The sequence below is a fragment of the Pelodiscus sinensis genome, chromosome 3, assembly GCF_049634645.1.
Source record: "Pelodiscus sinensis isolate JC-2024 chromosome 3, ASM4963464v1, whole genome shotgun sequence".
NCBI classification, from domain to species: Eukaryota; Metazoa; Chordata; order Testudines; family Trionychidae; genus Pelodiscus; species Pelodiscus sinensis.
Genome location: NC_134713.1, coordinates 58857909 through 58884840, shown reverse-complemented (window position 1 = coordinate 58884840; position 26932 = coordinate 58857909). Strand labels below are relative to the sequence as shown.

General features: G+C 40.9%; 1 long non-coding RNA gene across 1 annotated transcript in view; it reads left to right on the top strand.

Moving 5' to 3' along the window:
• The window catches only part of LOC102449658 (uncharacterized), a 31349-nt gene extending 5501 nt beyond the window's left edge, over nt 1–25848 (top strand). Inside the window, exons 2-4 of the long non-coding RNA XR_331537.4 lie at nt 13715–13822; nt 16383–16501; nt 23576–25848. This is a non-coding gene — a long non-coding RNA (uncharacterized LOC102449658). The remainder of the gene's footprint in view (nt 1–13714; nt 13823–16382; nt 16502–23575) is intronic.
• The last annotated feature ends 1084 nt before the right edge of the window (nt 25849–26932 follow it).

The following is a 26932-nucleotide window of genomic DNA, read 5'->3' as shown; positions in this document are numbered from 1 at the left end:
TTCTGCTATAAAAGGCAATGCCTGATCTTTGAAGTTCTCACCTGTTCTTCTCTTAGGAATATGTACTCAAAAGTGGTGACCTGTTACTACTTCTGATCCTTGTCACATGTAACTGTACTCACATGAGCAATGCTATTTGTCTCTGTGGCACTATTCCTGAATTAAGTTACTTGGGTTCCTGTGTATATGTAGAACTGGCCTGTGGACAGCTTCCTTTCACAACTACCCCTCAGATAAAATCCACACACAATATTAAGTAAGATGATGAAATAATATAAAAAAGTTCAACTCAAGCTTCCTCCCCAGGCTCCGCAGCTTCTTAGGTTTCCACTTCAGAACTGCCCCTGTTTACACCCTACACCCATTGTCCCGAAACCCATTTGTGCCTCCAGCCCAAGCTCCATTTCTGAAGAACTCTTGGCTGTGTAGCAATGGACGGGGTGCATGGACAGATTTGGTCACTGATGGGTGGGGAGGGGGGGTATCTGAAAATATTTGAGCACCACTGTCCTTTACCCAATCTAGAAAGTCTGTCCCAAATCTCTTAGGCTACATCTATACTGCACCCTTCTTGTGCAAAAGCCTGTGCAAATGAAGTACAGATTAGCATATTGCCACATTTCATTATCATAATTAGGAACCATTTTTTTGCAAAATCCCACTCTTGTGCAAGAGTCATTTTTCCTGAAAAAATGAGGAAGAATGGCTCTTGCACAAGAGGAGGTTTTTGTGCGAAAAGGGCTCCTAATTAATTATGAAAATGAAGCATGGAAATATGCTAATCTATGCTTCATTTGCATAGGCTTTTGAGCAAGAAGAGTTCAATATAGACGCAGCCTCCAGTGTGGGAAGAAATGAACAGTGGTAAATCAAGTTGCTATTTTTCTGAGCCTGCATAGTCCATTTTAACTACTGTCCCCAGGGATCAATCTAGTGGGTTTCAGATTCATTGCTAGACTATGATAGTAGACTTACAACTTCACGGAAGGAAAACAGGAAATACTTTTAAAAGTAATTGGAATAAATAAACATGCTGAATTTAAACAAGGCAGCTTTTATAGCCCAGTATGGAATGCTTTATATGCATGTAGGGACAAATAAAAATTCAGTGTAGTAATACGTTCACTGACTTGTGTCTGTAAACTTTCAAGCTTTTGATTCGAGACAGAAATTTTCAGCAAGAGTATGAACTCTAACCAGATACAAATGTGAAAGTGTTAGTTCATCAGTCTGCTCATCATGTGCTCTTGCCTTGAAAATATATCTCTGAACACAAGGATTCCTTGCATATTGCCTCTACTATCTCCCTGGTGAAATGGCAACAGAAAAGAGAAGTAATGGAAAAATGCGTGCAGACTAACATGTTGCTCAAACATTTGTTCAGAAATATTACACTTTAGTCTATTCCATTTGCTCATTTATGTCTTAGAAGCTACTGTTCCCGCAGTAAATTAAAATATCTGAATTGGCTTTGGCTAAAGACCATCACAGATCAGGCTGTCTTACCATAGGGATTGCACCTAAAAGTATGAGATTAATCCTTGTTCTGTGATGAGGGTTTGTGAACTTTAAAGGCTTGCTTGTTCCCTTGCTTCATGCCTTGCAGTACTGGTGAGTTTAGTATTTCATGAAAAGACACTAGGGGAAATTGTGACCCGGCTACTTCAGTAACAGACACCGGCATGTCGTCGTGGTTTACAATGGCCACTTTTGTGGACTTCATTCTTTAGCTAGCAGGCTATGCTGCACTAACCTCCGATGTTTTTAATTTCCAAATAATGCTGATCCAGAGGGTGCTTAAGAGCTCTTCTGAAAATAGCGATGAAAGACACAGTAAACAGGCCAAAGGGTCTTTTTTATAATTTACAAAAACATTTATTTCATAGCTTAGCTAAAGTTCATCCAACTGTGGATTGCTTTCACAGCATAGTTTCAGCTGCAAGAAGGGAAGTGTACCCTGAAAGCTGTTTGGATTTAATACTTCAATCTGCCTCCCACTAGTAAATTCACTTTTTGATCCAGGGAATAGAGAAAGGATGGAGGGACTGCAACTACACTACATCCTAGCTAAACACTTCACTAGCATAACTGTAGCATTTGTGATCCTTATAGTCTGGAAAAGCAACTGAGGTGAGACAGGAAGGCTGCATCAGTGATCTGAGTTTAACAGTTAAACTTATGTAATTCAAACCCTCATGTCCGCTGTACTTTACTTTTCTTGTTACACCTCCAAACATTGATCATAGGAAAGACAAATTCTGAAAAGCAAGAGGAACTACCATTATTGGAGCTCAAAGTGACAATACTGTTGAACAGCCAGTCAAGTCATATTCCTGAGCTACCATGAATTTCCAAGAAACAAAGAGGTCACTTAAGGGTTTTACCAAATCCTGTTCACCTTTCACAAACTAAATATGACCTCTAATCAGTATACACGTATATCTATTAGGGATATGTCTGGGACAATTTCTCAGTGTTCAGAATGTGGGGACATTCTGGGTGTGAGCTGAAATGACACAGCATTCAGGGCGCTGGTCCAGTTCACTTTCACCTACTTTCTGCTAGATGTTTTCCATCAAACACCACCAATCTGTTCTTAAATCTTCCTGTAAACCAGGGAAAGCAGGTGAAACTGATATTACTGCCAGTACTAGACGTGTCACATCTTTCTTCAGTCAGAGTACAGCAGAGGCAATAAGTTGTAGAGAAGACACATCCTTTGACTGGATCCCTTACAAAAGCAGTATTGTCACATCGACTGATGGTGAGAGGTGAGTCAGTGAGGTCTCCTCAATCAATTGCTCTCAAAGGAAAAAGACATTGTGCTCCTCATTAAATGTCTTTCCCTGATTTGTAGCACCAGTATTTGAAAAAATATACCTGCCATTTTCTCCCAATGAAATGCACGCCTTCCAAGTACTGTAACAGTCAAATTCAGACGCTATTATAAGTAGTGGCAACATAGTTCAGCAGAGTAAATTAGAAAAGATGGCTTCTATTTTTGTCTCTGTGGTGTACTTAGTATATGGGGAAAAAAAACCCAAAAAACCACAACCCTCATTATGAATGTTTCCTCAAATGTTAATTTACTGTAATGATGCTTACCTACTTTGTGAAGTGGTTTGACGGTATCCTAGTATTTTGATTGTACTCATCTGAAAATGTTTGGAAATTCCACTGCTTGGCAAAATACACCCAAATATGGAGTAGAGAGGTTGGACGGGTGATTGCCACATTCAGTACATTCCACATCCCATGAGTATGTACAGGAGAGCTGAGAGCCTCCACAGGCCATTGCGGGGGGCAGGGGGAGAGGGGAGAGGCATCTTTGTGCCCCAGGAAGAGGTGGGGCAGGGAAGCCAGCATGGGGGATCATGGCGCCCCCAGCCCAGCCCACAGAGTTGTAAGGATGTGGCTAGACATGGAAAGAAGCATGTCCAATCAGGAAGGCTAGGAACATGCACTCCAGCTTCTCAGCAGTCCTTGAACAGCTGTTGCAAGAGAGTATACTGTAGAGCAGTGGATCCTCCTACACAAGCTAAGAGGGACAAAGCTGGTGCCTGAAGCCATCTTTGCTTGCTTCTCTCTTCATAACTCAAGTGTGCCGAGCTTAACCTGGACTGAAATAAGAGTCAGGGTATGAGGTATATGGGGATTTTGATTATATATTTTATTTTAGAAAACTAATATGTGCAAGGCTTTCCTAAAGATACGTAGATTTTTCCTTTTTAAACGTTATCCACCCTTATACCAGATGAACAAGACTGGTGAAAACCACAACCTCTATTGTTGGGTCTGTGCTGATTCACGGAAACTAAGCTGCCCACAAAGAATTCTCATCATAAGTACATTTTTGGTTAAATTAAAAGCAGTCAGCATCATTTACAAAATTGTTCCACCCTGCGGCACACTGTCTAAATACTAATATGTCTTTACACTGTGAATCTAAGTCTTTATCCAGAACACTGAGTGGCTAAAGGAGCTACTATGAATAGCCAAATGTGGAACTACGTGACTTTTTGTTTCCTCTGGGTATTTGGTGTCCAATATGTGAGTTATTTCTGTGTGAATTTATTATGTTCGCTGGGGTTTGAGCTTTACACAAACTTTATACAACAGAATAATTTTTGTTTTCTTGGCTTTCCTATGTATTGCTGTTACTTCCTATGTCTCTGATCCTTGGATCCAGCCAATATGTGCTTAGTACAAGAACTGGAGAGTGGTCTGTGGGAGAGAGGGCAAGGAAAGAATACCCACTTGGGTATGTCTAGACTACAGGCTTTTTTTAAAAAAAAAGTGGCCTTTTTTTGAAAAAAATTTACCTGTGTCTAGACTGCTGCTGCGTTCTTTCGAAAGTAAATTGAAAGAATGTGGCAGTTTTTTCGACCTCAGTAAACCTCGTTTTACGAGGAATAACGCCTTTTTTCGAAAGTATGCTTTCCAAAAAAGGAGCTATGTAATGCAAACTGTGCTTTTTTGAAAGAGAGCATCCAGACTGCCTGGGTGCTCTCTTTCAAAAAAGCAATTTGCTTTTTTGAAAGTACTGGTTGTAGTCTAGATGCTCTTTTTCAAAAGAGGCTTTTTCAAAAGTATCTTTTGAAAGAGGCTTGCAGTCTAGACGTAGCCTATATGATCATTATGCCTCCTTCCCCAATGTCACAATAGCCTATACCTGTGAATCTAGGAAATCACTTCAAGCAAGCCTTAGGACTTCTTTAACTTGGGGCCAAAACATTGTTTGAGGATCATCCTGGACAGGGCAGCTGAGTCTCAGAACTTTGTAGCTTGTAGAGCCTTCTGGTGTTAATATCGGAACAGGATTTCATTAAAATGCAGTCAGGCCCATACCTTAAAAAAGTTGTAATAGAGACTCAGAATTTAAAATTGGATCTCAGGTTTGTTCTATTGTAGCAATTCTCTATGCCTTTTATACACTATTTACCAAAAATATCCCTTGCGACTGCCATAAATATTTTATTTTTTAAAAAAATCAACTTATTTGGCTATTCAAGGCCCTTATGTTCATCTTCTGTGAATGTTCTAGAAAACAGTTTCACTAGCAGGAACACTCACAAAGCAAATGTTAAGCTTAATTATGAAATATAAATGAATCTATTTTTGTAAAATTTGCACTTCAGGATATGATTCATGCTTTATTGTTTCAACAATGTATGGTTCAACAACTTATAAAGGCCACTCTGGAAATAGAAATAATGCCATGTGCCTTAATATGTATTTTGAAAATTTGTAGTGAATTGTTTTTGAATGCTCTTCAAAGCAAGAAGTATTTGCTGAAGAAATTGACACATTTGGAAGTGCCCTATTCACAAAAATCTTAGTCCACTCACAGAAAATTAATGAATGCAAGAAGGTGGCAACATTCTATGAATGCATTATTTACTACTTATTATTCAGTCGACACTACCTAGCAAGCAGCCAAAATTAATGGTAGGTGAAAGTTCTGAGCCAAGATAATAAAATAAAAATGGATTTAAATTCTTTCATAGGTGATGTTAATCCCCTATTACAGTAGAGACAAGGCTGCATTTAAATTTTAGAAATGCTCACAATTCACTTGTGAGTCTCCAAGGCTTTTTCCCCAAATAGCAACATCTGTGTACACAGAGTCTGTTGGTCTATTGAGAGTTGTACATATGGAATAGTCTCTAAGGGGAGTTGGCCCAAATTTAGTCTGAAGAGAACTAGAATTGAGTTATTGAGAAGCAAAAAAAAAAAGTTTTTGATTAATTGCTTTGGAATTGTTCTTACAGTTTGAGAAAAGTGGTAGATTTTCCCACACAGTTCTCATAAATGGAAACAAAAGATTGTTCTATGCTACATCTCTCTATACTAAGTCCCATCTTTCTTTAGCTCAGATTTATGCAGGAGTTTATACACATTGTGAAATATCAAGAGTTCATTTCTTTTCACTAGTTCCACCTCCATTATTGAAATCACAGGTATGTGAAACTTCTTATCCAAAATAGATCAATATTTTCTTATCTCTTTATGTATATTAACTATAATAACAATTTCCTTAATTATTCCAAATTACTCAGTGTTTTTCATATTAATCATAACTGGGACTTACCTACACCTAAAACAGGATTGGCTCCATGCTCTGTTGGGTTTTTGTGGTAGCTTGTACCAGCACAGTATGCTGTCACATCACAGCCATGAAGGAGTTTTCTAGTTATAGCTGGGATGGATGTTAAGGGAACTTAAGAGTTAAAATATGATCATGTCGAAGGTAAAATAAAGAGAGATGGGATGATAAGCTCATTACAGCTCAGGGGAGTATTGCAACTGAATCTGGGTTGCCGATTTGGTTATCAATCAATAGCATCAAAATCTTGCCCGATGTTACCACTTTCATGAACCATCTTGTAAATTATCTTTAAATTATACATTCAGTTAATTTTGACCAAACTGTATTGTGTGGTGGGGTGGATGGATGCACACACAAATAACCTAATAGCAGGAGATTGCTGTTTCACAGCTACAATTTGACATATTGAGCTAACAGGAAAATAATTTGAATTGTGCCCAGAATGCAAATGCACAGAAAGAATTTTGAATATTGTATCAAAGGATCCTAAGAATCTGTGCACCATGGAAAAAACTGGACTTTGTAGCTTTACAGAGAATCTTTAGTTTTTACAGTTTCTAAAAAAATAAAATAAATGTTACTGAAATTACCAATGTCACTTATTACACTGTTGCCCACCATATTACACAGGAGGGCCACATAAACCTAAACTCAACCTGGTATGGACTGAACAGATTCTACATATTTTAACAGGATTGCAGCTGACAGTAACAGCTCTGCTGCACAAGGCTGACAACCCAAGCTTTGTTTTTTGCTTTTAAAAAAAGCCAATTTTCTGATAATATCGAATACAGACATTGACGTATTTGGTGTATGGGAAGAAGAAATACAAGTGGCAATTCCCTAAATTTTATTTTATTATAATGACTGACATTGGTTGGCCTTGAACTTGCTTGCAAATTATAAATATATCAATAAACCATTGTGTTCAACTGATAACTATGTATTGTGGCTAGGGAAACTAAAGTGTTTCATTTTAATAGAGGAAAACATTTGTACGTGTTTTATCAGAGAATTTTGGGGGAGTCTTGATCACAGAAAATTAGGACCCCTGATCATCAATATGCACAGTTTTAGAGCTTACTAATCTCTCCTGTTCAGCTGTTTACTCAATTCATGCATGTTGCTGTTCAGAGGGAAGGGTTCCCATTAGATCTGATCATAACATACTGAAAAAGTAATGAAAATAGCATTAAAAGCAAGCCGCCAGAGAGGAATATATTCCACATGCCTCACTGCTAGCACAGTACAAAATGTACTCATGCCTACACATTACAACTCTGCATTAAACCATTAGGATACTACTATGTATAATTTATGTGTAACAAAACTAACTATATTTTAAAAACAAGCACTTATTTGTATATTAAAAACATTTACAACAGGGTCTGTTTCAGCGTCTCTCTGAATCATTAGGCTGGACATGATTCATTCAACATCCTCCACCACGTCACCACTCTTCGAGCACAAAGAAAACATTTAATTTCATTATCTGGCCACCAATATCAGTCTGTAATCTTATAAAGCATTATACTCTACTACTCATTCTCAATTTTCATCCTAAAGATGAGCCTCACTCCTTTTCCTTTGTAATTTGGAGCATAATCTGGTCAAGTGTCTTTTAAAGAGCTTGAAATTCTAGTTTTCCCATCAGATGCAGCTATTTTAATGTTGCTGTCCTGCTAATTGAGTTTTGCAACGTATTGGTTATTTCATAGGTATGGATATTGGTGCTGTTCATTCTGTTCAAGAATACGCATGTATGTACACTGCTATATAAAACTTATTAACCAGTAAGCAAAAAGACACCAGCGTGCTTCCATGAACTCTCTGTTCATTTATTCCAGGAATCCTTACCAAACCGAATTTTGCCTTTAAAAAGTGCTGTCTCCTGCATTCATTACAGTGTATTGTGAGCTGTGTGGTTGGGAGGGAGGCTAGTAGATTCTGCAGGCTCAAAAATGATGAGTTTAGTGTGGGAGGGGCTTCCAGGGAATAGAGTAAGAATGGGGCTTTGGGGCAGAAGTTAGGATGCAGAAGCCAGATGAGGATGGGCATGTGCAGTCTGGGTGGGAGGTAATGTGCAGGAGCGGGGTGGGAGTGTGGAGTCTGGGAGAGAGGGAGGGTGCAGGAGGAGGCAGGGGATTGGGGTGCTTACCTGGTATAGCTCCCAGGGTATGTCTACACTGCCACCTTAGTTCGAGCTAGGGTGGCTAATGTAGGCATTCGAAGTTGCAAATGAAGCCCGGGATTTAAATATCCTGGGCTTCATTTGCATCTTGCCAGGCGCCGCCATTTTTAAATCCCCGTTAGTGCGGACTCCGTGCCCACGGCTACACGCGGCACGGAGTAGGTAGTTTGAATTAGGCCCTCTAATTCGAACTACCATTACTCCTCGTAGAACTAGGTGTACCAGTAGTTCGAATTAGAGAGCCTAATTCGAACTACCTACTCAGTGCCGCGTGTAGCTGCGGGCACGGAGTCCGCATTAACGGGGATTTAAAAATGGTGGCGCCCGGCAAGATGCAAATGAAGCCCGAGATATTTAAATCCCGGGCTTCATTTGCAACTTCGAATGCCTACATTAGCCACCCTAGTTCGAACTAGGGTGGCAGTGTAGATATGCCCCTAAGGGGTCACAAAAGCCTCCATGCCACCCCATCCTGCCATGATTCCTAGTCAATGGGGGTGGAGCCTGCAAGTGAGCTCTTCCCTGCACTGCTATTCCCCCATCCAACAGGGAGGGGGAACAGCAGCATGTAGAGCCACTTCCTCCCTTTCCACATACTAGACAGAGCCAGCCATGCAGAGGCTTTAGTGCCAGCTTCCTGCTGTTTGTGTTCTAGCCATGCGGAGCGGTGCCAAGGTTTGGAGAGTTGCCACACTGCTGTTGTGCTAGCACCAGCTCACCCTATGAAAAGGGGGATGCTCAAACCTTGCAGGCTGAGTCAAGGCCATAGTTTCCCCATTCCTGGCCTACACAAAGTTTTATATAAACAAAAAACAGTTGTTCAAATATCCACAGAAAAATGCAGAGAAAGGTGCATGAACAGGATTCTGAGGGATTCTGCCCCTTCAAGAGACAGGCTAGTGCCAACACCTAAGGCAGCTTGGGGTGTAATCAACTTAGAAAAGGACTATGTAAACAGAAACAGGTGGCTGAGTGAGAGAGTCTGCACTGTATGTTGTGGTTCTTTTCTTTCAATCTCTAAGAGTACGTCTACACTGCATGCTTATTTTGGAATAAGCTATTCCGGAAGATAGAGTGTCCACACTCCAGGGAAGCCTCAAAATTAGTCCAAGGCAGGCTTCTCTAATATGGGCATGCTACCTCAATTTAAAGCCCCAGGAAGCACTGGGAAGAAATTACTTAGAATGGCCCTGGGGAGGAGCTATTTCAAAATAGTAGCAGGGGAGCATCCACACATGCCCTATTTCGAAATAGCTATTTGGAAGAGGAGTTATTTCTCATGGAATGAGGTTTACAGAAGTTGGAACAAGCCGTCCATTATTTTTATGTTATTTCGAAATAACGGAATTGATGTGTAGACACTCGCATTGTTATTTCAGAATAACAGTTATTCTGAAATAACAGTGTAGATGCACCTAAGAGACCAGCCTAGACAAAGTCTTTGTTTTATTCACTTTAAGTTTGGGAGTTGAAAAAGGTTTCTGATATGAGGCCCTTATGGCCTGTTTTTATAATTACTCTTTCTGAAGCCTAATTATAGGAGGCTACCATATTTTGTTGAGTGGAGGGCATGGTGAGTTCTCCTTTCTCTTTGGCTGTTAAAGCAAACCAATTACCAAAGGGAAATTAAGATGAAGAACACTTGCAGTTCAACACTACCCCTCGGGGGGTAGTGCAGGGAATCTCTTCACCTCCACAGGGATAGAATTGAATAGTGAGTCAGTTTTCAAAATAATACCAGTGAATGAAATTTCTATGATATGAACTGTCTGAGTAGAGAGAATGAGGTGCTCTTCAGAACCTAGCACTATGTCAATCCTCTATGATTTCATTAAAAGCATGTGAGCTTTATTAATAAATTAAAGCTGAAAAGGAAAAATAAACCGGAGTTATAGCGCTTGCTGGTTCTTTGTTACATAACAAGAAAACTAAGTTTCTTATTTTTTAATTCAGCTTTTTTTTCCATTTGACAGTCTATTTTTTTCTGGTTTGCAAGCTTCTGGCTGGAGAATTAGTAAAATGATAGAATCACAAGAACTCAGAGTGATAACTGACCTAATGTGAGAGACAAGGATTTTTAATCAGATTTTTTTAAATGCTTTGAATCACATCATTTAAATTACAGGCATGTTGGAAAAGGAAACTTGTGTAAAAGATTAATTACCTTCATTTAAATGTGAGAATTACTATTGACCAGGAAAGATCAGAATTTATATTTTGAACGTTAAATCAAAGCAAACACTATACAGAGTTAAACTTTAAAAAAAGAACTTTGATGCATTTTATTCATCATAAAGTATTAAAGGACATGAACCCAATTTGAAAACAAAAGATGGAATCTTGCCCCATAGAAGTCAGTGGTAAAACTGTCATTAACTTCAATAGGACCAGTATACCATCCAAAATTCTTTGCATCTCACTTAGGTCTCTCCAAATGTAATATTTTTAACTGATATATCTATTTTGCACTTTCAAGGGAGCACTATTTAGTGGTTTTATAGGTCTCATATCTCACAGTTAGATTAGAAATCTGCTCTATATTTGAATCAAGGATAACAAGTGTTACTTCTAGAATTAAAAAAAAATAGTATGTGCCCGCAGCTAGACACGGCAGTTAAACGTTAATTCGAAGTAACTCCTTAGTTCAAATTAACTGTTACTCCTCATTCCACAAGGAGTAACTGTTAATTCGAACAAAGGAGTTAGTTTGAATTAACGTTTAACTGCCACGTGTAGCCGCGGACAGTTAGTTCAGAATAAGGGGGATTTAAAAATGGCGGCGCCCGGGAACATGCAAATGAAGCCCGGGATATTTAAATCCTGGGCTTCATTTGCAACTCCGTTTGCCCTCATTTGCCTACCTCGCTCGAACTAATGAGCTAGTGTAGACATACCCTTACATACATTCTGCTACTTTTATTTATCTAGGCATATGTTTTCCTATCCATAGAAATAGTGAATTAAAAGGGCAAATGAGGAGAATTGGTACTTTTTTTTTTCCTGAGGAGACAGAAGTCTCCTGCCTTGTGCTTGCTCATTAGAATGGCTTCTTCCTCTCCTTGTAAGGATTGGGTCCTAGATTCTTTTGTTTTGATGCCTGGGGCCACCCCACAAGGTGACTCCTCACTGTGTCCAAGAAATAAGGCATGCTGTCTTTTGGGAAAATTAATAATACTTCTACTGCCTGCACACTGGGGGTGAGGTCAGAGATGAGAGCTGCAGCACTGGGAACATTGGCAGGTTTGAACAAAAAGGTTCCCCTTACTGTGCCTTCACCGTGACTAGAGCAGGGTCCTCTCCTAGATCCTCCCTGAGGAGGTCTCAGCTGGTTCTTAGTGGCTGGATCTCTGCCACTCTGTACACTGGTCTGTGCAAGGCCCTGTTGGGTGCAGTGAGAGTCAGTCAGAACTCCCTCAGCTCTTCCACTGCTTCGCTCTCAGCTTCTCCTGATTGCCCCCTTCTGAAGCCTGCCCACTGGTTTCAGCAGGAGTTTCTAGCCCACTCTGTTCATACTGCCAACTCTAAGAAATGGTGTCAGAGGGCTCTGGTAGCCACTATTGTGTAATCCCTAGGGTAGGCTCTTCAAGAGGCTCAGTCTGGCATGCCAGGAGCTGGCCCACTCCACATGGCTGTTACATTTGTTTATATCTTTCATTCTTCACTTTCTGCATCCTACTTCTTTTCCTAGATCATCAGCTGTTTGAGATAGGAACTAGGGATGTTAAATATTGGTTAACTGAATAGTCGAGTAACCCAATAAATTCTTATTGGTTACTTGACTATTCTATAGTACCCTGAGGCGGGACCAGCAGCCAGCGAACTCCAGCCCCACTTCTGAGGAGCCCCCTGCCACTCCGCTGCATCAGAGGCAGTAGCATGGTGTGCCAGGTGGGAGCTGGTCCATGAGAGGAGCCAGTTTAAAAAACAGCTCCCCTCGCAGACCAGCTACCTGTTGGCATGTGCTGCTGCCTCTGACACAGAGACAGCGGCCGCTGTCTGGGAGGGGAGCGTATCTGAGCTCCCAGACCCAACATAAGCTGGAACAGAGCCAGGCTGCCTGTCCGCATAGCTCTTAATACACTTTAAATGCAAAGCTGCAGCAGGAGTAGCTCCTGGACCCATTGTCAGGCTGCAGGCCAGCCTGCTAAAAAATTGACTGAAGGGGGAGCAGGGAGAAATGCATGTAGTCTCTAGCATTAATCTATAAGCTTTTGCTATCAGTTAATCAGTTAACTGACTACACTATTCCATCCCTAATATGGGCCATAGATGTGTTGTGTAAAAATTCTAGCACTGTGAAGGCCCCTGTTTGGAAAATACAAAATAATAAAACTCTGTGTCTGATTTGCTCAAAATGATATTGATAAATGGTCCAAATACTGCAAGATGCTGAGAACTCTTCCATCCCAGGGTATGTCTACACTACCCCCCTAGTTCGAACTAGGGGGGTAATGTATGCATACCGAACTTGCTAATGAAGCCCGGGATTTGAATTTCCTGGGCTTCATTAGCATAAAGCTGGCGCCGCCATTTTTAAAAGCCGGCTAGTGCGAACCCCGTGCCGCGCGGCTATACGAGGCGTACAGATAGTTCGGATTAGAAGCCTAATCCGAACTATCTAGTCTGTGCCGCGTGTAGCTGCGCGGCACGGGGTTCGCACTAGCCGGCTTTTAAAAATGGCGGCGCCGGCTTTATGCTAATGAAGCCCGGGAAATTCAAATCCCGGGCTTCATTAGCAAGTTCGGTATGCATACATTACCCCTCTAGTTCAAACTAGGGGGGTAGTGTAGACATACCCCCAGTGACTTCAGTGGGACCAGAAAGCACTCAGCATTTTGAAGGAGCAAGCCCATTAGCTAATAAAACAAAGGGTAGCTTTCCTGCTTTTTTAAATGCGTTATGTTACAGCTCACCAAGATGAGACTGATTAAAAAGTATGTGAAATGAGTCAATGTTGACAATGATTTTTCCCCTTCTCATAGCTTGAGGAGGGCACTAATTAAGAGTGTGTTTCCAGACATAAGACTGGAAGGCATTTGCTTCATGACACAAGGATCATCCTGATCAAAACTGAGTCATAGCATCTTGCAACTTTGTTTTACTTAATGGGAACAATGTAATAACATTCCGTACAGAAGCCTGGTTGAGCTCCCTACACTTTGCTCTGACAGCCAGTAATCACTGTGCACGCCAGTGAAAACATAAAACTTAGTGGTGGAATATGAAAGTATCATCTGATTTAGCAACTAACTTTTGGAAGTAAATGGCCAGTTGGAAGGGGGGAGAAGTAAAGTGGAATCACCATTAGGAATGTACATTTCATTAAAGGATCCCATGTCACTTTTCAGAGCAGCCTTGAAAAACTGTAAGGCAAACTCTTCAAGGCAGGGCTTTCCTTGTCATTAACTTTACAGGAGGGAGAATTATTAACTCAGGACCAGACCATAATGTCCTTGTGGCAAATAGCACCTTCTTCCGTGAACAATCCCTACTGAAGTCATCAGAGTAAGATGATCCTGAAGGTAAGAATCTGTCCCATGGAGTAATATGTTACAGCACAAGGATTAAGCAGTCTGTTTTAGGATTTCCATCATGTGGGGCCCTTGCCTTGCCTTGGCCCTATTTAAAGAGGTTAACTTCATACAGTGGGAAAACGATAATCCAGCCATAATGTGGAGTCATTGCAGGGCAGGGCAGATGACAGTGCCAATGATGATTCACCTTGTCATCTAAACTTTGGGTTTTAGAACATGTTAGCCAAATTGTGGAAATGTCTGGCTTTCCTTAAAAATTACACATGACTAGAGTCATTAAAAACCTTTTAAGCAATTAAGGGCAGCCTAGCAAAATTCTTTTTGCCAGGAAAAAGTATTATTTTTAGTGCTGAGTCAACTATCATTACTCTACCATTATTGTCAATAATTAGCCTACAGAGTGCAGGGTCTCTGAAACATCTAAGCTTTTTGGAGTAGGGACTTGCAATCACTATAGAACAGTAGGGCTCTGATGTGGCTGCAGCCCTTAGGGCTACACGTACACAACAGTACTTGTGGTAGAGAAGCTGTAAGCTGATAGGAGAGGCAGCAGCTATGTCCAAGGGAGAGGCTCTCTTGCCAACCTAGCGCATTTTACACTGGTGCTAAGGTCTGCATAATTTAGTCAACAGGGGTGTGAATTATTCACACCTGTGGACAATGTAAATGATTCCAAATAATCTGTAGTGTAGTCAAGGTGGAGGTTCCTGTGTTTGAGCTGCAACTATGACTCATAAAATAATAGGCTGGAAGAGACTTCAGGAGGTCATTGAGTCCAACCCCCTGCTAAAAGCAGAACCAATCCCAACTAAATCCACCCAGCCAGAGCTTTGTCAAGCCAGGACTTAAAAACCTCTAGGGATGGAGATTCCACCACCTCCCTAGGTAACCCATTCCAGTGTTTCACTACCCTCTTAATGAAATAGTTTTTCCTAATATCCAACCTACACCTCCCCCACTGCAACTTGAGACCATTGCTCCTACACAAGGAACTGACAAAGTTTGCAGATGATACTAAATTACTCAAGATGCTTAAATCTGAAACTCACTGCAAAGAGTTATGAAGGAATCTCATAAAATTAGGCAACAAAACTGCAGATGAAATTCAATGCTGATAAATGCAATGAAATGCACTTGAGCAAAAATAACCTCAATTGTATATACACAAAAAGATGGTATCCAAGTTAGTTGCTACTGCTCATGAAAGAGCTCTTGGAGTCACTGAGGATAGTTCTCTGAAAACATCTGTGTACCAGTATTCATATAAACTAACAATGATAGGAGCAATTAAATAAGATAAATAATGGGATAGGAAATATCATAATGCCACTATATAATTCCATGGTACAGTTTCTCCTTGCATACTGCATACAATTCTGATCCCCCATCCCAAAAAATCTAATAGAATTGGAAGAGCAACAGAGAAGGGCAAAACACACGATTAGGTGTATTGCACATTTTCCATACGAAGATTAAAATGTGTGGGACTGTTCATCTTAGAAAAGGTTTGCCTAATGATAAAGGTCTATAAAGGGCAGTATTATATACCCCTACATATAATTTCATTAGGTGACTGTTGGTTTCCATTTAACAGACAGCTGGTATAACACAAACATAAAGAAGTTCTTCATGCAATGCACAGTCAACCCATATAATTTAGTTCCAGGGTAAGATTTGTAGGCTAAGAGTGTAATTGGATTTAAAAAGAATTAGCTCAGTTCATGGACGATAGCTCCTTCAATGGCTATTAACCTATATGGCGAGGGATGCAGCCCCATGCTCTGAGTGTCTCTAAACCTCTAAATGCCAGAAGATGGGACTGGATAGATTACTTGATGATTGCCCTATTCTGTTCTTTCCCTGAAATATCTGACATTGGCCGCAATCAGAAGACAGGATACTAGCTAGATGGACCATTGGTCTGACCCGAAATGGCTGTTCTTATGTTCTTCTTGCTACTGCTTAATTCAGTCTCAGCATCACACAGTTCCTACTGAAGGGGAATGATTGGATGGACATAAATAGAACAAATAGGTACCAAAGCGCACAGTTGAAAACTGACAAATAAAATAGCCCCAGGGTTTGGGGATTTTTCAGTTTTTCATACTGTATTAAAATAGCACTAGTCCCTTCCTAAGCAATAACGAGTAATAAATGGATCCAGACAGGAGGATAAAAATGTGGGATTGACTCAAAGGAAAACTGGGATGTCATTCTTAGAATAAAGTAAACTTAATCATAGCAGAAGAAAATTTTGTCTAGATTCTTAAATGTATTTATTCCATACACCTCAGGAGGTATTTATAATAATAATGAAGACACTAAACATAAAAACAAAATGGAGAACTACAAAGCAAGCAGAGAGATGATCTTATTGTATTTCATTTCCATTCATTATGTAGGATTCAAGTTTAAAAGCACAGCTGCATTCACATACAAATATCTAAGTACTGTTTAACTTGAGATACTGAATTTGCACACTTGTTAAAAACATATGTCTACTGTGTACCATTGTTCCATGTTGAGCAATTTTCTCCTCTACCTTTAGATTGGAATACTGAACTTCCCTTCAAACCTTTAGCAGCACCCGAACAGATTTGTCCAGTAAACAACTGCATCATCTCTGACTCTGAAATGTGGGATTCAGCAACAGATTTATTGTCAAAGGTAAGTCCAACTAAATTTCCTGGGTTCAAAGTTCTCAGTGGGCAGAAGAATGAAATAGTAATCACTTTGTCCTATTAATTAACAGGCTTTGTAATGATGGGAATTGAAGTTTTTGCCTCAGCATGAGTTTACTTCCACAGAAAGATGGCAGTAAATGTACAGCCAGCTTTATTCCTTGTTGTATCTGTTTGCCTATTTTTTGTCTCAAAAATCAGATCTCATTCATTTTCCATTACAAATATTCAGATTGGTTGAAAACTTTACCAATTTGTAATTATATAGTTGTAAAAACATATCTAACAAGAAATCTTCTAATAATTTTGGGTGTGATTGAAAAACCATTGAAGTCAGTGGGGACTTCCTATTCATTGATTACAGAATGCCTTAGATCAGACCACGTGAGTATAAATTTAGAAGTTAGAAGACCCTAATTGAGAGTACTGAATAGTTTCAGAAAAATTCAAAATTCTCATATTAGTTGCTTTAAAAGGACTTTCAGAGTACGTCTACATTGCGGCGCTATTTTGGGATACTTCCTATAGCTATCCCGCATCTCTTAAACAAGCCCATTATTTTGAAATAGCTTTCAAAATAATAGGTTCACTATTCCAATGTCCTTTTAAACCTTGTTCCATGAATATTAAGGAATGTTTTGGAATAGTGGCTTATTTTTAAATTTGGTGCCTTTAAAACAGAAACTCACCTGAAATAAGCTATGCAATTTGCATAGCTCATATTGTAGAGCTTATTTCAAGCTACAGGTGCAGTGTAGACGCACCCTCAGTACTTTTATTTTATGATGCATAAAAGCATTGCTTATAATAATTATGTAAGTTAGGAGCTGTAACCAAATGCATCACTATATTTATACCCTATTTTCATAAATTTTGTACAAAATACACCTAAACTAATAATATCTCAATTGTAAACTAATGTCTCAATTATATAAAAAATGTGTATAGCAACATATTATGTAAAGTTGTGAACATGAGCTGAAATCATGGTTGACTAGTTCAGTAGTTGTGGAAGAATATACCAGTTCTCCTGAGGATCTTTCGAAAAATTGCCTTGTTGTTGGAAAAACTGCATCTAAACCGTGGTTTCAGTTTCAAAATGGCGCTTGTTCGAAATAACACCAGAGTGCAATTATGCAGATGAAGTGTGGGATATGTAAATCCGCACTTCATTTGCACTTTTGAAACGTCTAATTTACATCTCTCTGCTGACAGAGGGGGTGTAGTTTAGCCGTAGCCTATGATGGGTGTCTCGAGGCCACAGTCCACCACAATGGGTGGGGAAACGGATTCCTCACCCCCAGGATCTGATGGAGCTCCTGGTAATAGGGGCAGGTGTGGAGTCCTGCCCCTGAGTGTGAGGTGGGCTCTCTGGCCCTGACGTATCCCTGGCGGAGCTCCTTTACCTTACTCTGGACCTGTTCCAAGGTCTGGGTTGGGTGTCCATGCTCTGCCACGGACTTGGCCATGCACTCAAATATATCAGCATTCCACTGCTTGGAGTGGAGATCCTGGAGTGTCTCCTCCTCGCCCCACAGCTTGAGGGAGGAATAGGATCTCTGCTCTGGACCAGGAGGATACCCACATTTTGGTACCCCCTGGGTGGGTCCTAGGACCACTGGGGCTGCTCTCTGCGAGGGTCAGGGAGACCCCAGGGCACCTCAGGCTGGGCCATGGGTGGCAAGGCCTGTAGCAGAGAGCCATGCAGTCAGGGTGCTGCTCTCAGGCCAGCTTCCTGCCATAAGGCTTGTCCAGGGTGCCTGCAGCTTTAGGAGCTGGCAGGAGAAAGGAACTATAGAGTTGTGATTAGTATGGAAAGAGCATCCACCAGGGCACCTGTGTTATTTTGGAGGCCTTATTCCAAAAGAAAACCCTTCTCCTCATCCACACACCATTTTCTGAAAGAGCTCTTTCGGAAAAAAGGCTTCTTCCTCACAGAAAGAGGATTACCAATGCTGGAAAAACCCCTCTGCTCTTTCAATTTGCTTTCGAAACAACGCAATTGCAGTGTTGACGTAACTCAGGTTTTGTCAGAAAAATGGACATTTTTCTGACAAAACTCTGTAGACTAGACATACCCATAGAAAGATAAGTTCTAATATGTCTGTCATTTTCAGGAGTGTCAGAGGAGTAACTGTGTTAGTCTGTAACTGAAAAAATGCCCATGGAAGCTCATGATATGATCTACATTTTTGTTAGTCTCTAAGATGCTGCAGGACCATTCATTGTTTTTTAAGTCTCTTCGGGTATGTCTACACTACCCCGCTAGTTCGAACTAGGGTGGTAATGTAGGCATACCGCACTTGCAAATGAAGCCCGGGATTTGAATTTCCCGGCTTCATTTGCATAAGCCAGCCGGCGCCATTTTTAAATGCCGGCTTGTTCGAACCCCGTGCCGCACGGCTACACGCGGCACGGGCTAGATAGTTTGAACTAGCAAGCCATTCCGAACTATCTGTACGCCTTGTGGAACGTGGAACGAGGCGTACAGATAGTTCAGAATGGCTTGCTAGTTCGAACTATCTAGCCCGTGCCGCGTGTAGCCGCGCGGCACGGGGTTCGAACAAGCCGGCATTTAAAAATGGCGCCGGCCGGCTTATGCAAATGAGGCCCGGGAAATTCAAATCCCGGGCTTCATTTGCAAGTGCGGTATGCCTACATTACCACCCTAATTCGAACTAGGGTTGTAGTGTAGACATACCCTTCCAGAGTAACCCTCTGAGCTTAAGATGGGAAGGTTAAAGCTCTGACACTAGAGGCACATCTCAAGTTCAAACATGCTTGACAGCCCAAGAAGAGATACCATAGGAGCTATCTTGTGCCTTCTAAATTTTCTGGTGGTTGCTTCCCACATTATTCTCCCACTTTTTTTATTGCAACTTTGACTTACCAGCAGAGTTTGAACTAAGGACCCTCATTGTTAAAAACAAGCCTCTTGAGATGAAGAGGAAACTCCATTAGCTGGTAGCAGTTACTGGGGCTTAACCTCTTGTGTGGATTAGTTATTAGAGGGGGACACAAGAATGCACAGCACAGTTGGGTTACACTGGCACTCCAAACCTTTCAATTTTATACACCCTGGCTACGTCTACACTGGCACCCTTTTCTGGAAATGCTTAAAACAGAACAGTTTTCCATTATAAGTATTTCCGGGAAAAGCGCGACTACATTGGCAGGATGCTTTTCCGGAAAAGCACTTTTTCCGGAAAAGCGTCCGTGGCCAATGTAGAAGCGCTTTTCCGGAAAAAAGCCCCAATCGTCATTTTCGCGATCGGGGCTTTTTTTCGGAAAAGACTACTGTGCTGTCTACATTGGCCCTTTTCTGGAACCATTTTTCCGGAAATGGACTTTTTCTCGAATGGGAGCAGCATAGTTTTTCTGGAAAAACACTGACAATTTTACAGTAGATCGTCACTGCTTTTCCGGAAAAGCAAGCGTCCAGTGTAGACAGCTGGCAAGTTATTCCGGAAAAGCGGCTGCTTTTCTGACACAAGTGGCCCAGTGTAGACACAACCCCTGATTTCTCTCTCTCTCTCTCTCTCTCTTTATCTCTGTCTCTATCTCTATGTTTGCAATACTTGTTTGCTTACTTTTGCCAACTCTATTAAGGCGAATAATACATAGAATGTGGGCACAATAACTGGGTCTTTTTAGCATCCAGTAGGATGAGTGTGCTCATATGCTGTAGTGACAAGCAGGCCATAAATGTCCTTATAGATAACATTTTTATTGTGGGACAAGTAAAAAAGAAAAATCTTCAGCTGCTTCTGGGGAGTTGAACTGTGGAAGCCCCAACAAAAGAAAAATCATGAGTCCCTTAAAATCATCACCAACAGGTTGGATTTAAATCTCTTGCCAGCCTGCAGTTGGCTCCAAAGAAGCGGCTATCATGGGCTACCTTTACATTGTATTTTAAAACCGGTGGCATTGAATCTTAGAGTCTGGGTCTTGCAGGGCAGAACTTTGGTTTTGGGCCTGAGCTTAGGCTGTGAAGCCCAGCAAGGAGGGATGGGTTTCAACACACCTGTCTCCTTGGGCCAACCATCACACATACACTGCTGTTTTTAGTACTCTATAGACTTGGGCCTTGATACCAGTTGCCAAGGGTTTAAAGCACAAGATAGTCATATACATAGTGGGTCTGAGACACAGTGAAACACACTTCATTTACCCTCCTGTTTGCAATTGTCACCAGAAGAAAGCAGCAGAAATATGAGTCCTGCCAATTAGGTTTCAAAACCATCCCCATTCCCTAGGACAAACCAAGTGGGTGCTCCAAGCATTGCCAGGCTATGGGTGTTCTGGGGAGTGAGGGTGGGGGGTGGAGGTTTCTCCATCTCTTCAGGTGGCACAGTACTACTTTTTGCAGAAATAATCCAATATTCAGGTAGCCATAGAGATTATTGCTATAGCCTAATGGTCAGGACACAACCTGTGATAGGGGAAGAGACCTAAGTTCAATGCCCTGTTCCAAATCCACCACATTTGGACCCAGATTGTCTAATTTCCAGATGAGTGCCCTAGCCATCAGATTACTGGCTATCCTGAGGCAGGTTATTTTCAATAGCAATATTATAAGAGGAAGGAAAAGAGAAGTAAGTTGTTGATTCAGTGCTGAGGAGTGTTCTTCCTATTCCTCTGCACAGGTTAGCTATAGTTGTGGGGTGTGGCTGCTGGAGGAGCAGTCACAGATGTCCCCGACAGCAGTTTTGATCTTTGACTGAGATCACTCTTTTTATATTTAATTGGCAATAGTGAAATAAGCCCGCTATTAATACAAACCAGCTACAGATGGCTGGAGCCTTAAAACAAGCAAGTGAAAACTGGAAACATGTCTTTTAATGCCTTTGTTTTTTCAACATTCAGTACATTTGCAGTTGGTTTATATTATTTCTATGCCATTTGTTATACAGCTGCTGCTTCAGCTTATTTTTCAATGTTGATGACTTTTACTTTGGATGTGAGTCACACTCTGAGGGTTTTGTACTGCTGCCCATCACCCTTGTAGCGAAGCCTCCTGGTGACATTAGATCATCTGGGAACTAAGTATGTTGCCTGTGTTTTCTGCAATTCCATGGTCACTGAATTTGCTGCAGAACAAATCCCTCACTATAGAACTGTGCTCTGCAATCTCAGCTTTCATTTAAATGAAAAAATTATGCCTTTTGCTGTCTGAGAAGAAAACAACAAAAATATGGACCACGTGTTAATCGATGCCTCCTGAGTCTGCAGAGTCTGAAACAAAAGGCTCTGGGAGTTTTGAACTAGCCATCTGACACATAGTCTCATGGACTACATGGTCACAGGCTGCATCTAGACTGGCATGATTTTCTGCAAATGCTTTTAACGGAAACGTTTTTCCGTTAAAAGCATTTGCGGAAAAGAGTGTCTAGATTGGCACGGACACTTTTGCACAAAAGCACTTTTTGTGGAAAAGCGTCCATGCCAATCTAGATGCAGTTTTGCGCAAGAAAGCCCCGATCGCCATTTTTGCCATCGGGGCTTTTTTGTGCAAAACGGTTCTCAGTTGTCTACACTGGTCCTCTTGCTCAAAAGCATTTGCGCAAGAGGGCTTTTTCCCGAGTGGGAGAGTCATTGTATTTGCGGAAGAACACTGACAATCTTACATTAGATCGTCAGTGTTCTTGCGCAAATTCAAAGCAGCCAGTGTAGACAGCTGGCAAGTTTTTCCCCAAATTGCGGAAAAACTTGCCAGTCTAGATGCAGCCACAATGTTTAAGCCAGAAAGGGTAGCCAGCAATGTTCCCTGTAAGACAAGTGCTTGTATGGCCACTCAGGAGAGAGTCTAATGCCACCTAGCAATAGGGTTGCCAGGTGTCCGGTATCTACCAGACAATACGGTATTTGCGCTCTTTGTCTAGTAAAAAAAAAAAAAGAGAATACCGTACATGTGCAATGTCCAGTATTCTCTGATTTTTCCAGTGGCACACCGGATGGGAGCCTGGAATGGGCAGGGGGAACGGCTGGAAAGCGAGGCCACGATCAGCGCTAGGAGCCTGTGATTGCGCAGAAGCCTGGCAGGGGCGGGGGGAGTGGCTGGAAGTCCCAGCCACCCTCCCCATCCCGGCTAGGCTTCTGAAGCACCTAAAGCAGCAATCGTGGCCTCGCCTACTAGCTGGGACTCCCCACCTGGGAGGTGGGGCTGCGATCACTGCTCTGGGCACTTCAGAAGTTTTGTGGGGGCAGGAGGAGTAGCTGGGACTCCCAGCCACTCCCCCCATCCCGGCTAGGCTTCTGAAGTGCCCAGAGCAGTGATCACAGCCGTGCCTACCAGCTGGGACTCCCAGGCTGGGCGGTGGGGCGGACATCGGCGCTGGGAGCCTGTGATTGTGCAGAAGCCTGGCGGGGGTGAGGAGAGTGTCTGGGAGTCCGCCCCCACAAGGCTTCTGCGCAATCACAGACTTCCAGCGCTGATAGTGGCCCTCCCTCTGAGCCTGGAAGTCCTAGCCTTATCCCACGTTTTTTTCTGCTCAACCAAAAAAAACCGGGTTTCTATTGGTGGTGCACATTTGCACATGTCTTGGTGCACATTAAAGGGTATTCCACACATGGATGGAAAAAAACTCACACATGGGTGGAAAATATTAGAGGGAACATTGATGGCCAGATTATCTAGTATGACCTTTTGTGTATCACCACCCTGCACCCACAAGCTAAAGCCAGCCATCAAAATTAGACCAAAGTATGACAGCCTACATGACTTTTCAGCATGGAATCTAACATTTTCCCAAGGTAGTACATAATTCAGCATTTTTTGCTTCAGAATTCCTTGTTTTGAAGCAGTCAAGCACTTAGTATGTTGTTTTATTTTCCTGCCTTTCTCAGACTGGCTTAGGCCCCAAATTGTGTACAAAGATTATTTGCTTCTGGGAGATATCAGCAGGTTTCCCTGACCTTTTGTGAAAGGGTCAAGTGGAGCTAATCTATATCTAAGGAACTTTGCCGTGAATGTTCAGACCAACATGAAGGCAATGGCTGCTAAGGACTGAGTCATGCATGGATGGATGACTTACTCATGTGACAAACTTCTTTGTTTCAGTTTTCACGAAGAAGGCCGATGGTGATTGGGAGACTACAACAGTGAATGTTGGAGAAAAGGAGGCTGGTTCAGCATTTAAAATAGGAAAAGAAGAAGTCAAAAATTACTTAGAAAGTTAGATGTCTTCAAGTCACTGAGCCATTAGTTAGCATTTTTGAAAAGTCATGAAAGGTGGGAGAGATTTCAGAGGACTGGAAAATGGCAAATATAGTGCCCCATCTATAAAAAGGGAAATAAGGACACCACAGGAAACTACAGACCTGTCAGTTTAATTTCTATGCCAGGAAAGATAATAGAGCAAATAATTGAGGAATCCATCTACAAACATCTAGAAGATAAAAAGGTGATAAGTAACAGTCATCATGAACAAAGCATGTCAATCCAACCTCTTAGCTTTCTTTGATAGGATAACAAATCTTGTGGATAAGGGGGAAGTGATAGATGTTGTTTAGTAAAGCATTTGATACAGTCTCACATGATCTTATAAATAAACTAGGGAAATACAATCTAGATGGGGCTACTATAAGGTGGGTGAATGACTGGTTGGATAACCATTTTCAGATATCTATCAGGGATGATCTAGATGGTGCTTGGTTCTGCCATGGGGCAGGGGACTGGACTCGATGACTTCTCAAGGCCCCTTCCAGTTCTAGTATTTCATGATTCTATGATTAACAGGATCAACTATTTCTTAAATAATTTCATTGCAGTTTCTGTAATGCTTTTCATGTAAGGAGTAAAATCCTTTTTGCTTTGCTTTTTATTCTTTTGTGTGATTTCATTCAGGCTGATCATGATTTTTTAAAGACTAATTGATTTCTGTGTTAAATATTAAATGGATGGATAGTTTCAAAGTTTTCAATACTTGATGTCTCACTTTAAGGATACTAATGAAAATAGCATTTTCTTCCACTCATCTGGTAAATCAAATTAGACAAACCTGTTTATATGAAGCCCTGACTTTGTCAGAATGAGAACACAGTGTATATCAGATCTACCCAAAAGTACCACTGATCCAGGTAGTGGTGGAAGACACTCCAAAGAGTGAGACAGTAATATTGAAATAACAAAGTGGTTAGATACATCCTCCTTCTTAGCCAAAGAAGGCTTTCACTTTCACTAAGTTCCAAAAAATTCATGCAGATGGCATTTTTTTAATCACTGACATTAAACAAGCCCATTTTGCCTCTGTGATAATGCTAAATACAACTCTAAGGCAGTTTCATTTGTGATAAGATTTTTTAAGAATAAATAATTCCCTTAACAAAACAATGTCATGGAGATGGCTGATTCCCCTCCCTTCCTCTCCCCCCTCCACCATCACAACAGAAGGAGTGAGGTTTTGAAACCAGATGGCACAATTTTTGCTGAATGTCTCTCCTTTGTATTGGTAAAAGAAAATGTTAAGCAGTAGTTGCCTGTTTTTTGTCATGATTTCCATCTCATTTCTGTCTTCCTGTCCTGTGAACTCCATGAACTGACTTGTTTAAAACAATAGTTTCCTGTCACTTTCATGTTCTTATTCAAATTGATCCTAATCATTCTGAGCTTGAGATTCCATGGCACATTCCAAAGAATCCAGACATGTTGTGTGATGTTCCAACAGAAGCAATGAACTGTGTACTTAACCAGATAGCAAGGACTCAAGCTAAAAGTTTTGATTACCTTGACAATTTAGGAATATATATGTTTGAACCATAGGCTTCACTGCAGGCAGTGCGCAAGATCTCAGCAGCACACACCAGTAAGTGGAGCCTTGAACTTGGTATAATGATATTCCGTCGGGCTTTGACATCCCTCTCATCTATGGTTTCCCTTGCCCTCTCCTACTTATATCATATTTGATTTACAGTCCAATCAACTGATAATATCCTGCCAGACTATAGAGCTGAATTTCTCCAATAGTTGAGCACAGCATGAAAAAATCATTGTGCTAAATAACTTAATACTGCTCTAGTATAAAAATTTAGGATTCCTAGATGTGAAAATGTTTAATTTCTTACCTCTTGGAGTGGGCTAGTAATTGCTACATAGTGGAAAGTATTAACAACAAACATAAAGGAACTGGAAAATTTAGGGAGCTTGTGCATTAAGAGATTTTATTGCTTAACCCTTTTTATTTAACTTCATAACATTCACATAAACTGTTTTGCATCAGAGTTACAAAGTCTTCACAAAATACACCAAAGGCTCTGTGAATAAAGAGAACAACTCTGTGTTTTTGTGGAAATGTTTTTCATCTTGTTTGTAATCTACTTTCAAGTAAATATAAGGGGTTTAAATGGGCTCACTAATTGTTGTTTCAGGATCTTTAGGTTTAGAGCATAATTGCTCTTTTTAATCTTATTTACCTGAAGATGTAGAATTGTGTTTAATGCTCAAAGAATATTGATTTTTTTTTTCAACTTATTACCTTGAAAAATAAATTCTGCAAAGGACTGGTGTGGAGCCCACAAAATTATTTACAGCCAACTTTCTGAGATTGCTGCTTCCATTGATACTGCAAAATTTGCAAGACCACCCTTAGCAGAATGAGTAATTGCATCTGTTCGATATGTGACTACCTAGTCTGCACGCACAACTTCAGGTTATGCAGTTGCAATAGGTATATATGCACATGTTATAACACAATTTAGCTGCCAGCCTTTGAAAATTACTTCAGAGTTTAGAGAAGCATGTACTGTTCCTATGGAAGGATGAAGAGAATACATGTAGGCTACGTCTAGACTGGCATGATTTTGCGGAAATACTTTTAATGGAAAAGTTTTTCCGTTAAAAGTATTTCTGCAAAAGAACGTCTAGATTGACACGGATGCTTTTGCGCAAAAAGTGCTTTTGTGCAAAAGCATCCATGGCCAGTGTGAAAGTAGAAAGAATTATACTGTAAGAGAAAGATGAATTGTACTGTAATAATTGAATAAGTTGAAGGAATTCTGTTTGTCTTTTAAGAGGAAGAAGAAAAGTATGTTAATGTTAATTGTAGGTATGCAGATCAAGGTGCTAACCAATTTGGGCCTGAGTTTAACAGGAAAAGGAATATTAGGTGTTAGACAGAAAGCAATTCCAGATAATCAGGGAGATATAGCCAGGAGATTGCTGTGTGCTTGATATTGAAATGAAGATACTTAACCACACTAATAATGTGAAGTTTTGCCACACCCTTTGATCTTGTTAACTTGGCCTTTTGACTGTATAAAATCAAGGGGTTTGAACCTTGTATGGTACTCACATTTTCTCCATGCATTTTAGCAAAGCTTTGCTGAATAAACAGAGCAGTCTGCCAAATCTGTGAGTCCTGTCTGACTTTGACAATTTGGAGGTTCTACCGAGATGGCAACCATCTTCGCTGAAGCTGTG